The 13,140-nt window shown below is 32.5% G+C and overlaps 1 protein-coding gene across 2 annotated transcripts in view; it reads left to right on the top strand.

The window, feature by feature from the left end:
* The window catches only part of LOC130448959 (uncharacterized), a 32,152-nt gene continuing 19,012 nt past the window's right edge, over positions 1-13,140 (top strand). The window contains exons 1-2 of one of the 2 annotated variants that reach the window (XM_056786579.1): positions 1-66; positions 1,613-1,912. The gene's annotated coding sequence lies outside the window, so the exon portion shown is untranslated. The remainder of the gene's footprint in view (positions 67-1,612; positions 1,913-13,140) is intronic. The other variant, XM_056786578.1, reaches the window with a different exon arrangement.

The raw sequence follows: 13,140 nt of genomic DNA, 5'->3' as shown, positions 1-13,140 counted from the left end.
AGATAGTGTAATTGTGAGTGTTAGTGTAGCGGTAGTGTAAACTGTGTGCTCGGTATAATTTTTCAGGTTATATGTGTTATATGCTACAGACGATTCTTAAAGTGTTCCAAAAAATTGCATGGAAATAACAATACAATATTTAGAAAACAGATTAAATACCGACAATTGAACTGAGAATTTAACAATAACTTCACCTAAACTAAAAAAAATCATAATTAGACCCTCTAGCTACAATGAATCGTTTATATTCTATATGTTGGTAGATTAAACGACTTTTAATCAATTTCTGTCGATCTCTGGGGTTCAGAGTTTTGTTTTCTCGTTTAGGTAGACAAGCTTAATATATTTTATGCATATTGTAATGCTCTTCTTATTTATCTAAACATCTTCAATCACAAAACAAAGGTTCAGGCTGAGACTCTTCACTCCTTCTTTTAGGTCATGATCTCCTTCGAACGGCGCTAGTCGATTTTGGTGAATACTTTCGGTTTACTGGTCCAAATCTCTATGTAAGCTGAGAACTATTTTAGACAAGTATCTTCCAATGGTTCTCTATATATTTTCGACCATTCTATATGTTTATGGATGTGATGCGGTTGTTCTGCTCTTTTCATTTCCAGTTTTTCACAGATTTCCTGGAGCATATGGCTCTCGAAATTACTTCCTTGATCGATGTGGACAAGAGCACTCTATATCGGCTGATAAATGCTTTCGTGAATATTTCCGCGACAGTTGTATTCTTTTGATTCTGGATCGCGTATACTTTGTAAAATAATCCATTGCGACTAGAATATATCAACCATCGCTTTCATTCGTCGGAAATTATCCAATGATATCTAAAGCAATCCTCTCGAAACGACTATCAACATTAAACTGTTCATAAGTGTTTTTTTTTGCGATATGGTCCATCAATCCTACATTTCTAAAACTAGTCCTACACATCGCAGGAGCTGTTCATCCAATGAAATTTCCAACCGATTCGCTTAGTGTTTTCTTCATTTCCATATGAGCTCACGATGGACTATCTTCAGTAGCTCCGCCATTCTCGTTCTTGGAATAATTAACTGTCTTCTCTTCAAGGAACCATAAACGCCTGCAAGAATTCTTTTCTAAAGGTATTCTTCCAGGACAAGGGAATCAACTGACCTCAATATGTCTTGAGTGTCGGTGAAAATCTTAACATTTCCTTCCGATTTTCTTCCTCCTATTGCCGAATGATCTTTAGATGAGAATTATTATTATTAATCCACTGGGCACGGCCGTCTAGACAGACGGTTGGCATTTAGCTCTATATACTTACGAGTATACTACGATCCTGGTTCGATGCTCAAATTGAACATAGTTGCACAGCCGTTTAATGTATTCTAATAATTTATTAATTTCTTGTTTCATTATTTTCCCCTCTAGTTGTGCACGTTCGAACTTAGTGATTTTTACGTGACGTCAGGAAGTTTTATTCAGATCCACTACAGAAATACGTCTAGCCAGACAGTCAAAATTATCAGTCCACTATAAGTTTTTCTATTTATGTTTTGTCTCAAAATATAATATATCAAATAAATAATATTCCCCCTTTTTCCGAATTTTTATGGAGTTTTTCTTTAATTTGAAGATAATAAAGTCTTAAATTTAGGATTGGCAACAATTTATCTAGAAATGAGGCTTGAAAAATTGTTTTCTTGGCTTTTTATTATATATCATTTATTTGTGTATCCATTAGCAAAATTATACGATTCAAGGTCAATATAATATTCAAATACCTCAGACATTACGGTTACACACGCGAAAGTTTCCAAGATTCTACTCTCCCTCTGCTTTTACTTTCACGCAACATTTCTTATTGAGATAGTCTCAGCAGTGATCATCTAGATATCAGAAGTGTAGACTGCTATTTATTATTTCGTAATATCAGGTGAGTACCTAATCATTGACTTATTTTAGAATGAAATTTAATAATATTCAAAAAGTAGACTCAAATTCACAAAAACTATATTTGTAAGAAAATTGCTTTAATGAGCTTCAGAAATACTGCGATTTGTTTTAGCTATATTTCTTAACAAAATAGAATAAGAATATATAGAATTCAGATGAATTTTCTTCATTCTAAATAAATTCCGACTTATAGAACTTTGATAATTATTATTTATCTCATTTTCGATTTTCTCAAAGTATTTGGAAAAATTTACACTTTCATTTGCATAGATAAAAGAAAATCTTTTTGATATTTAACGACAATGAATGTAGTAATCAGGAAAATGCAATTTGTAAATATTATGTAATAGTAAAGTTTTAATACAGGATTACTCAAATGTTAGTGTCCACCCCTTAAAAACGTCTAATTAATAATAAATACTATAGAAATTATTATATATTTTGCAATACAACCTTCGGGCTTAGGGATTTGCGGCGATGCAATTACTTAACTTTTAGATAGGCTTTGTTCCGGATAGTAGTTTCAAAATTTCAACAATATAAGAATAACCAAACGGTACTTTTTTGGATTGATTTATTTTCCTTTTTTGTTTTCTCTACCACCTCCAATTAGATTTTTCAACCGCTACTGTAAAAAAAATAAGCGATACTATTGAAAGTGACTGTAGTCTAGTTTTGTAGCAATTTATGTGATATGAAAAATAACTAAAATAATGTAGACTGGAATATTACGTTTACGAGAAAGTCGGTGTTCATGCATGTTTCAATGATCTGACTGACCACCTCTGTATGTCAGATCAGAATCACCAATTCCAATGCCAAGATATACATATTTTGATTAATTTCCTAAAGGAACAATCAAATATTATTGACTCGTGATTGCGGAAGGCTCTGTATGTTTCGCAAAAAGACTTTTAGTTGAAACATATCCAGCATGTGTGCCTTTTGAAATTCGCAAAGGTAATCACATAGTTGCGACCAAAAACATTTGCGATGTTTATACAAGTGCATCAGACGATCGTAAATGCCAAAGATGGTTTTCTAAGCTCATACCGCCTAATTTTGGTTCCTCTGACTCCTATTAATCAGGAAGGCCAACATAAGAAGAAAATGATATTCTAAGGGCAGAATTGGAAACAAGAACATTTGCAGCAGATTGGGGAAATAAACAGAACAGATGATTTGGTCCCCATAATGTGTCCAAAGAGAACAAAGCGAACCGATCCATCATATAAAATATATTACTACAACGCCATCAGAACCGTCTTTTGATAGTTTGATCACTGGATACTAGAAATGGGTGCTATATAATAATGCAAAAGGTAGTGGCTCTTGTCAAAGTACTGCGAAGCCAGGCTTACATCGCAAAAAAGCGGCGATTGTCAACAAAAGAGCCTCACCCACCATACGCGAACCTCGATTACCATTTATTCCAATCGCTATAAAATTTGATAGGTGGAAAAAAATTTAGATAATGTCTAAAATGCCATCTCGCACTATTTTACTCAAAAGGTATTTGATTCTTATTGGTGCGGCGATGAAAATTTGCACACTACATGGCAACATGATGATAACTAAGGTGGTTACATTACCGATTAAATAAAAACGACATTTCTTTCGGGTCTTTCTTTGTGATTAGATATGAGTTCACTAGTTTATCAGTATGAATTAGATATTTCCAAATTTATTGGTGAATTCAAATGACCTCAATTCTTTTTCTATTTATTTATTACTATTTATCAAACACTTGAATGCCTTATTGTATCTATTAGTTTTGTATAATAAAAGTAGGGTGAAGAATAGTTTTAATTCTAAGTGAAAATGTATACTTCTTAAAACTGTGATAATAAAGTAAATGTAGCTCTTAGAAAAAGAGCCCTGGCGCTGAATAATTGGATCAAGATTAATTCACTACCAGACACACAACTATTCAAGATTCACAATATTATACCACATTTGTATTAGTGTTTTGGAATACGCGGTGAATATAAGAAATAAATTAACGAGCTTTCTATTTACAAACAGGCTTTGATGAAATATACATTATTATACGAATCCTTTAGTAAGTAATCAACATATATTTCAAATGAAGTCTGAATATCTAAGTATCAAAATCAGTAACGTTAAAGAAATTTCAAATAATTAACTGTTATTGAAGCGATTGGTTTACAGGTAATTGCTTATTTCGGAGGAAAGTGTGAATTAAATTTTTATATAAAGACATCTGAAATACAGATAACTTTCACTAGTACTGTTACTCGATAAAAAACCTCGTATACACTTAAATTCGTTAACAAGTAGGTATTTGAAAATATAATAATATTCTAAAAAGATTTTTCTAATCTTATTCATTCCAATATATTCTATTATGTCCATATGCATTATATATATATATATATATATATATATATATATATATATATATATATATATATATATATATATATATAAATGTTCTTGATTTTAGGTCTCTTCTGTTTCAAAATTAGTTTTTTGATAGTTTTTTTAAAAAAAGGATAAATTTTGACGTTTCGACTTTTCTTTAAGTCTTTATCAAAATATGATATTGACACTGACAATTTGCTTATTTATATTGATCTATAGATCACCTTCATCATGAATATCAAAATAAGGATAAAATCAACTTAGAACTTTGTTCCAATAAGAAAAATTAATTTTTCCTTGGTTTCCACATCTCAAATATATCAAATTTAGCAGAATTTACAAAATAGAGCTATAAATTTTACTTATATATTTAGATCTTTTTTATCATTTATAACTTTTTCGTTCTTATGAATGTGAACTATTTCTAAAAATTCTCTTTGTCGTGTATTAGATTCCGTTTCGAGACTTTTTGAACCTTCATAATTGAAATTATTTTTTTTTTGATATTTCATGGTTCGTCATGCAGTTCTATTTTTTTAACATATTGATGACTTCTTAGTCTATTTTCTAAATACGGAGATGTTTGCCCTATGTAGACAGCGTCACAATTAGTACAAGGCACTTGATATATAATATTACTTCTTTTGTTTTTTGGTGTTTTAGATTTCAATTTAGTGAAATATTTGGATAATATATTATTATTATTATTATTATTATTATTATTATTATTATTATTATTATTATTATAAAAAGCCATTAAAAAGATGTTGAATTTGAGTCGAAATCGATTCATTTGTTTCTAATTGTTTATTATTGTAGACTACGATGAAATATTTGTGGGAAATCCATATTTTTGATGGTTTGCGAAAAAAAAAGCTTTCACTGTTTTTTCTTTATGAATTTTGAACGGTATCGACACCATGAATATCTGAAAAATTTGTGGACTTCAAAAAAGTGTGATCCTGTGGAAAGAATGAAAAGTTCTAGTGAGTGTAAGGTCCATCTTAAAATCTGAATAATTTTCCACTGCAATTCATCTATACATGTAAAAAAAAATTCTTAAAGGCATTCGAGAATATTTCACGTATCTATTGAAATAAAGTAGAGGATTGTGATTTAATGTTTTTATAAATAAACAGCTGTAACTCTTCAACAACTGAGAAGATTCTACAAACAAGAAAATTCAGCTATTATACAATTCTAGAATTCTGATATTTATTCTCATATCTTATTATTCTTAATATTTATAAATTATTAAATATTATGTTAATCATAATTTATAATAATATTTGTTTAGCGGCCAACCTGACAAAACTAGAATAACAAAGAGCCACGTGTCAGGGAGGAAACATGAATAATTTAATTGTGTAAATGATGTTAAAAAATTTCCTCAAATATTTGCGTTTCCAGCTGTCCAAATTTTTCCGTCTGCAACAAAGTTTATGAATGAATGGTTGCATTCAGCGGTCGTAGCGCTTAGCGCTACTGCTACCTGCTGCTAGTATTTAGTTCATTTGAACGAAATTATTTTAATTAATAACGTTAACGAGTGTTATATGATATGGTGGGACTTTGTCACTTTCCTCATCCTCATGATCGAATTTAATCATTTTTACTTTCAAGAAGGCTACAACTTAACGTTTGATCATAGAAGACAATTGATTTAACATATATCTGTCTCAATTTTTGTTTACATTTCTCACGTTTCAATTCCGGTACAGCTACATAGCACAAATTAAAAGTGCTCTTAAACACTGGGTCTGGTCCAGAATGTCCCATACAAGAAGAAAAAACGGGGCCAGATACCCATACAGGAGCCCCCAAATTTTTACAATGGGACCAAGCAAGGGCCAGTACTAGGAAATCGAGGTGAGACGCACCAGCCTTGGCCCAAGTCTGGTCAGCCGAGCATTGGCCATGCCTGTGGTTTCTCAGCCTTGGCCCAAGACTGGCGACCCTAAGCTCGGCCATGCAATGGGAACTCAGATTTGGGCCAAATCTGGGTAACCTCCCACTCTCATTGCTACCAAATACACGAAAGGATCCGATTGAAACCGACGTTAGCACAAAAGGTTAAGTCCACAACTTCATGCTTAATATATATATATTTTTAAGATAAATCGTGTTTTTATCAGCTGTTTTCCAATGATTTTTCCGCTAAATGCGACCAATTCTTCTCTTTTACATAGCACTGGATTAGTCTCACAAAAAATCGAAATTTAGATATTCAAGTTTCTTCCTGCTCTTACTATAACATCTAGAAAAATACAAACGAAAACAATCTTCATTAAAAAATTATTTACCTACCTACCTAATCAAATATCAACAATAATGTTTTCAAGAAATTAGGTATTGCCGATAATTTCATATTATTATCAAGGGATAATTTGGTAATTGAGATAACTAATTTTATATTATTCAAGTGAATTGTTTCGCACACTAAATGAATGAACTATAGTTCAAAGAATTATAAAAAAATGTAGAAGTGTAGGACTATGATATTTTTAAATAAACCTAATGCCTCTTTAAATATTTGAAATGGCTTCTATCCACTTAATACCGCCCTCGCAAGGAGTCACAGTTGCTTCAAAGTCTGCTCTTAATAAGCTACGAATGTTCTTTGCCGGGCACTAGCTGTTGGTGGAAATTAGTGAACTATATTTTTCAACCAATTCCATAGGAGATTCACACAGGTGACTTCTGAGAAATAAACTTCCTCGACATTTTAAACCTAATAGTTTCCGCACATTTCTTGAAAAGTATGCTGGGCCACTGTTTAGTAGCAAAATCCAAAAACACGCTACCCATTGTGATTCACTAACCATTGAGAATTATTTCCAAATTCATAATGCATAATATGCAAATTATCATTTTTATGGTCCTAAGAGTGGTTTCGGATGAAGAAATCTCTATATTTCCTTGTTATCCAATAACAATACCTGATAGTTAAAATATTCATCATTTAAGACTTTATGTCCAAATTTCTTTGATATGGGGTCAATGTGAACATGTTAGATAAATACATATGATATATGAAATACAAAGTTATTTTAAACCTTGTCTATGGTCCCTTTCAGATGTTTAGAATGATACTCCCCGATAAGTACCAAATACAAGAAATAACGCTCTTCTCATAATAACGGTGCCTTCCATTGTTCAAGCTGAGTGTCTTTTTCTACGTATCACTCAAACGCTGCTTCGCTATATAATTTTTGTGCTGATATCACATTTTGAGGACCTTTGGATTATACAGAAACGATATCCACAACTTCATCACTAATTTGTAATGGACAAGTACTGTATACGAGTATCACTCACGTCGATAGCAAATTAGCAGAAAATGCTCTACCAGGCATAGGTATTTATTGGGTGAAACAATATTGTTAACGGTGGGTTATTAATTTACTATGGAATTCACTCTTAAGATTAACAAGAAAATGACCGCTTACCTATGCTTTATTTTGAAGGATGAGAGAAAGAGAATTTTCAGAAGCTGTTTATATACATAGATTATCAATAAAAAAAAAAAAGATATACTACCCAATTTTGGCAAAATATGTAATTCTCTTCTATAAATTTCAATGTAACTTTGCATTATATGAATTGAAGGTTGCTTCTTTCTTGTGATATAGTAACTAAAAATACAATTTTTTTAAATGGTTAGAATATGTTTTAATAGAGCTCGAATATTTTTCTCTTTTCGTGACAGAAAACTATTATGAGCATCCAGAAAAATGTCTCCTCTCCATTCTTAAAATATGTAATTTTTTTGAATAATTCAATAGTTTTTTAACATAATTTACATATATACAAATTCAATTTAAATTAGACGCGAGACAATTTAACTTGGCGCTAATTAGGCCCTATCTATTGCATAGTGGTAGGCTGGGAGACAGTTTAACGGCACTGTTCATATGATTTGTGGCAGTGAAATCTATACAAGAAGTGGTGTGTACTTTGAGGCGATTGTACTTTTGAAGTAATTATAATAATTGTGAGCAGCCTAAAACTTTGCAGTACATAAAATTAGTCTAGCGATACCCTAACCTTTTTAACGCTTCCTATGACAGTTGTCTTTCTTCTCAATCTAGGCATTTATTGATACAATAACGTCCTCGTATTATGACAATATCTCCCTGCAAGTGATATTCTACTTATAATTTTTTAACATATCCTAAACCCCAAAGATGATGGCTCGTAGGAGAGAACTCTCTACAACATGTGATTTATTTAGTATTTTTAGATTGGTGACCTAACAAATAGTGTCGGCTTCTTTTTGTGAGTACAAGCACGAACAATATTCAAAACTTATTTAATACCCAAGGCAAATTTAACTGTTTATGATTCGTTTATAACCTATTTATGACCTGCAATACCAATTTACTTAAGTAAGATATCGTATCTACAACATCTTCCTTTTGAACTTTTAGTTTTCAGGTAAAATTTTCTTGGCTCTCTGATGGTTTCTTATCATATTATCAAAGTTTGGAATAGAATTATTATTGTTCAGTTGTAAAAAGAACATTAGAACACTAGATTCGATTTTACATTGGATTTATTTGCTGCTAATAAACTTTCTTTATCAACTACTTGCAAAAGTATGTTGTGTGTAGATTTATTAAAAAGCTCTTGAGAATGGTAAAACGTAAGATATGAAGAAAATGTTCTCTACCCTCTTATTGGCATTATTACAGTCGATGGTTGACTCTTATAATGGTGGGCTATTTTAATTTCAAAATTTCATCCTAAAACATTGGCAGATGCAGGAGGTCAGAACACGGTATAAAGTGTTTTAAATCACAATTATTGAACAGCGTAGTTTGAAAAAAAAATTTCTTACAAAGTTTTTTGCCTTAATAATGTGAAGTGTGTACTTCCTATTCAACTATTCTAATGCATAATCTTCGGTTAATCATATTTCACACTTTCACAGTTTTATGAAAACAGATAAATACTACCCATATAAGGTATATTTTCCAAAAGCTTTTCAAAGATGACAAGCATATATAATTTTGTTATAGTTTATTTCAGAAAGGTATGAAGCAATAAAATCTCATTAGGAATGCAAAGGGACCCTAGAGTGACCCGACGAATATTTAAGCTACTTTCATAGTTTGGCATTGATTTCATTGTAAAAAAAATTTTTTAGTACTGGTAGTACCACCCGGGTTGGGGTCAATTTATGGGCTTAGCCTATTGTTATCCATTCACAAACACTGAAAATATTGTGCCAAAGGCGTGCCGGTAGGATAATCGTAAAGAGGAAAAAATGACATTTTAACAGAATAAAAATTAGGCATTATGTACATAGTAATAGGTACACTTATTTTTTATATAACATTATACAAAAAATACATTATACAGGAATTAAATTAACAGGTCGACGGTCCGATAGATCAAGTAGTCAAGATCCTACATTTTCTCCTCTTCTTTCATGACATGCTGGACTGCTTTTCGCCAGCTCACCTCTGTAATGGCTTAATCCTTTCACTTGCGTCCATATAAGTTATATAGGATTCAGTTTGCAATGATATGGCGGTGTGCGCAGCACAGTTACACTATGTTTTTCTGCTATATCTTCCACGGCGTATTTCATAAAACGATGTTTGTGTAAATTTGCTATAGCTAATAGTTCTTTTTTTATAAAATTATCTTCAAATTCAATAGATACTTTTGGTGGTTAACCAGTCAATAATTTCTTGTTTTCTCCAAGATGAAGTTGGAGTATTCTCTATACATCGAGAATGATAACTTGCGTTATCCTTAACTACTACTGAATCAGCCGGAACATATTTTATTCACCAAAATAGTCTTCAAAAACATCCGAATCCATGTCCTCGTGGTAGTCTCCCGTATGGCACGACTGAAAGGTTAAAAAAACATTTTTAAAATCTCTCTTCGCTTCCAATATGGACGATTATTAGTCTTTTCCCTTTACCTGAAGGCACCTTAATAACTATTGACAGGTCTTCCATGAAAGCTTTGCGAGCAATGGTTATATATTTGTCTTGCCACATTTTTGGTACGGTATAACATTCATTAATCCACCCACGTCTCATCAAGATAAAAGATTTTCTTCTGATCTGTTTCTGTACTGCTGTACTTATTTCGACGCCAGCAAACAATTTCATCGCTTTCCAGTAAAAGTGCCTTACGGTTTTGCTTTTTCCAGACAAAATCCATATTTCTCAAAGTGCTCCATGAAAATTTTTTAGTTATCAACGAAATACTGTCATCCTGGCAAAGCTTTATGAAAATTTAATCTACCTAACCTAACCATCAATTTGTTTGTTCATTTTGTTTTGTTTGTATATTTCATTTTCATATTTTAAATATGTTGTTGTAAGTGTGATATATTTCTGTATATTCTTTAATTTTGTCCCATTTTCTCATTAATATATTTTTCACAATGGTAATAGGAATATTTGTATAATTTGTATATAAAGAAACCACATCTGACGAAATTTGTTGTGCGTGTGTGTGTTTTTTTGTTTTTTTTTTATAAGAGGGGGGAATCCTTTTTTCGGATTCCAGGCATAGTTGGTTTGCCTGGATATGTGAGACTCGACTCTGCGGCGCTAGTGCCGTGCCGTGACAAACGAATTGATAGCATTCCAGGCTGCTTCTGATGACAGCATTTTTTCTACTATGGTCTCTGGCTGGATTCTCTTCTTTAGGATTGTCTCCAGCTCATCTCGTTGTGGATAGAATCGTGGGCAGTCAAAGAAAACGTGCTCTGCGTCTTCATTGATTCCTGGGCAGGACGGGCACTCCGGTGAATCATCATGCTTTAAGCGGTGAAGATATGTCCGAAAGCATCCATGTCATGACAACATCTGCGTCAGATAATAGTTGACCTCGCAATAACTCCGATTCAGCCAAACGTCGATTTTTGGTATGAGCTGGTATGTCTATCTTCCTTTTGTTGCGGCATCCCACTGCGATTGCCATCGTGTGATGCTGTTCTGCCGTTCTTCAGCTCTGAGTTCCTCGGCACTTAGTGTAGTTGACCTCTTTCGTTGGTAAAGGTTCCTTCTTTCCTCAGCTAGAACAACTTTGAGTGGCAAAGTTCCGGACTGCTTCCTCCGATATTGTGCGGAAGGCGCTGGCTACTCTTACAGCATTTAGACGATATACTGGTCCTGCCTGTGTGTGTGTGTGTGTTTGTGTGTGTGTGTGTGTGTGTGTGTGTGTGTGTGTGTGTGTGTGTGTGTGTGTGTGTGTGTGTGTGTGTGTGTGTGTGTGTGTGTGTGTGTGACCGCGTCGTGTGATACCACTCTGATCGCTGAGAACCACTGGACTGATGACATTGTCTTGCGGTATGATGTTATCTCCAGCGCTTTTGCCCACACTGGTGCTCCATACAGCAGGAAGGAGCTGACTACAGTTGCCAGTAGTCGTCTCCGGGTTTGCCTGGGGCCTCCGATGTTGGGCATAATCCGTAACTTGTTTTGAGAATACACTATCACGATTTTCTCTATATTTTTGAAGAAAACATGCTCATTGGCTAGCAATATTTGGTTGCTCTATTAATACTATTCAGTTATTTCCATTTTTATATTTAAATCCCAAATATTTTAATAATAACGATTCTAAAGAAGTACATCCAGTAGAGAAAATTTCCTTATTTTTCCAGTTTCTAAGAATTTCAGATACCACAGTATGAGCATTGTATAAAGAATAGAATAGTAGAACAGTGACAATGTTAAAACCATTTGAGGCAATTTCACATACCATCTAGTTACTATTACGCTCGTTCTTTATAAAAATGACCCGTAGCTTAGTGCCATCTGAAATAAACAGCACTATTTTCAACAACTAAATTTTTTTGGAAAGATCCCATCTAAATGTGAAGTTTTCTTTAGCCTCGAAATTCGAACCAATAGTACCTTGTTGCCGATTTTACTTTTTATTACAAAAGTGACACAAATTACCTATTCGATAGGAATCTTTACAAAAGATAGATAGGACGTATTTTGAAATATCAATGTTATAGCATGTATTCATCTTGAACCGAAAATAAACTTAATCTCACTACTAATTATTTGTCACCAATTTCAATGTATAAAAAAAAAGATTTTTGTAATGAGTTCGTGTAGTACTAGCAAATGGAACAAATAATTTTCCATTAATCTGTTAATCACTTAAATTTGGGATAGAAAGAAGAATCATGCACCAAGGTATATAAAATATATATACTTTCCTTTGGTGACTGAAATAATATGAATTTGCGATTTCAGAACCTCGGTCATAAATGTATTTTTGAAATATCATATTTTGATGATATTTTGAAGAGGCGAAAAACTAAGTCCTGGCTATTTTGTATGTTTTTTTTAACTTTCAGTTGATTTATGTGATTTATACATTTTCCCCTTTCTTTCTGGGAAAAATATTTTTGATTTTGTCCCGCTTTCGTACTGTATTAATATATTTGATAAAATCAAAAACAATAACTTGCAAAAAGTTCTAACTATACTAAATTTTAAACGTAACGAGATGAAATATACTAAATGTATCATATTACAATATCGTACTAATAATTCAATTAATGACATTGTAGAATTCTTCAATGGTGCAATATGTCCTTTCTTGAAGAAATGCCGTCGTCAATATTCGGAACTTACTAAATCTATTAGTTGCTTATAATTCTAAAGATACCTAGATGATAATTTTTTAGCATGGAGGTTCTAACAGGTCATAGATCGGTTGGGCAATAAACATCTTATGACATTACCTAATGCTTGGACTTTCAGTTACATTGTAAACAGACAGATATAAATAGACTAGGATGAGTTAAAATTTGGTATTTTCAATACAATGTGA

Source organism: Diorhabda sublineata, chromosome 9 (assembly GCF_026230105.1).
Source record: "Diorhabda sublineata isolate icDioSubl1.1 chromosome 9, icDioSubl1.1, whole genome shotgun sequence".
NCBI lineage: Eukaryota > Metazoa > Arthropoda > Insecta > Coleoptera > Chrysomelidae > Diorhabda > Diorhabda sublineata.
The sequence above is the reverse complement of the archived record's forward strand: the minus strand, read 5'-3'. Positions and strand labels throughout refer to the sequence as shown.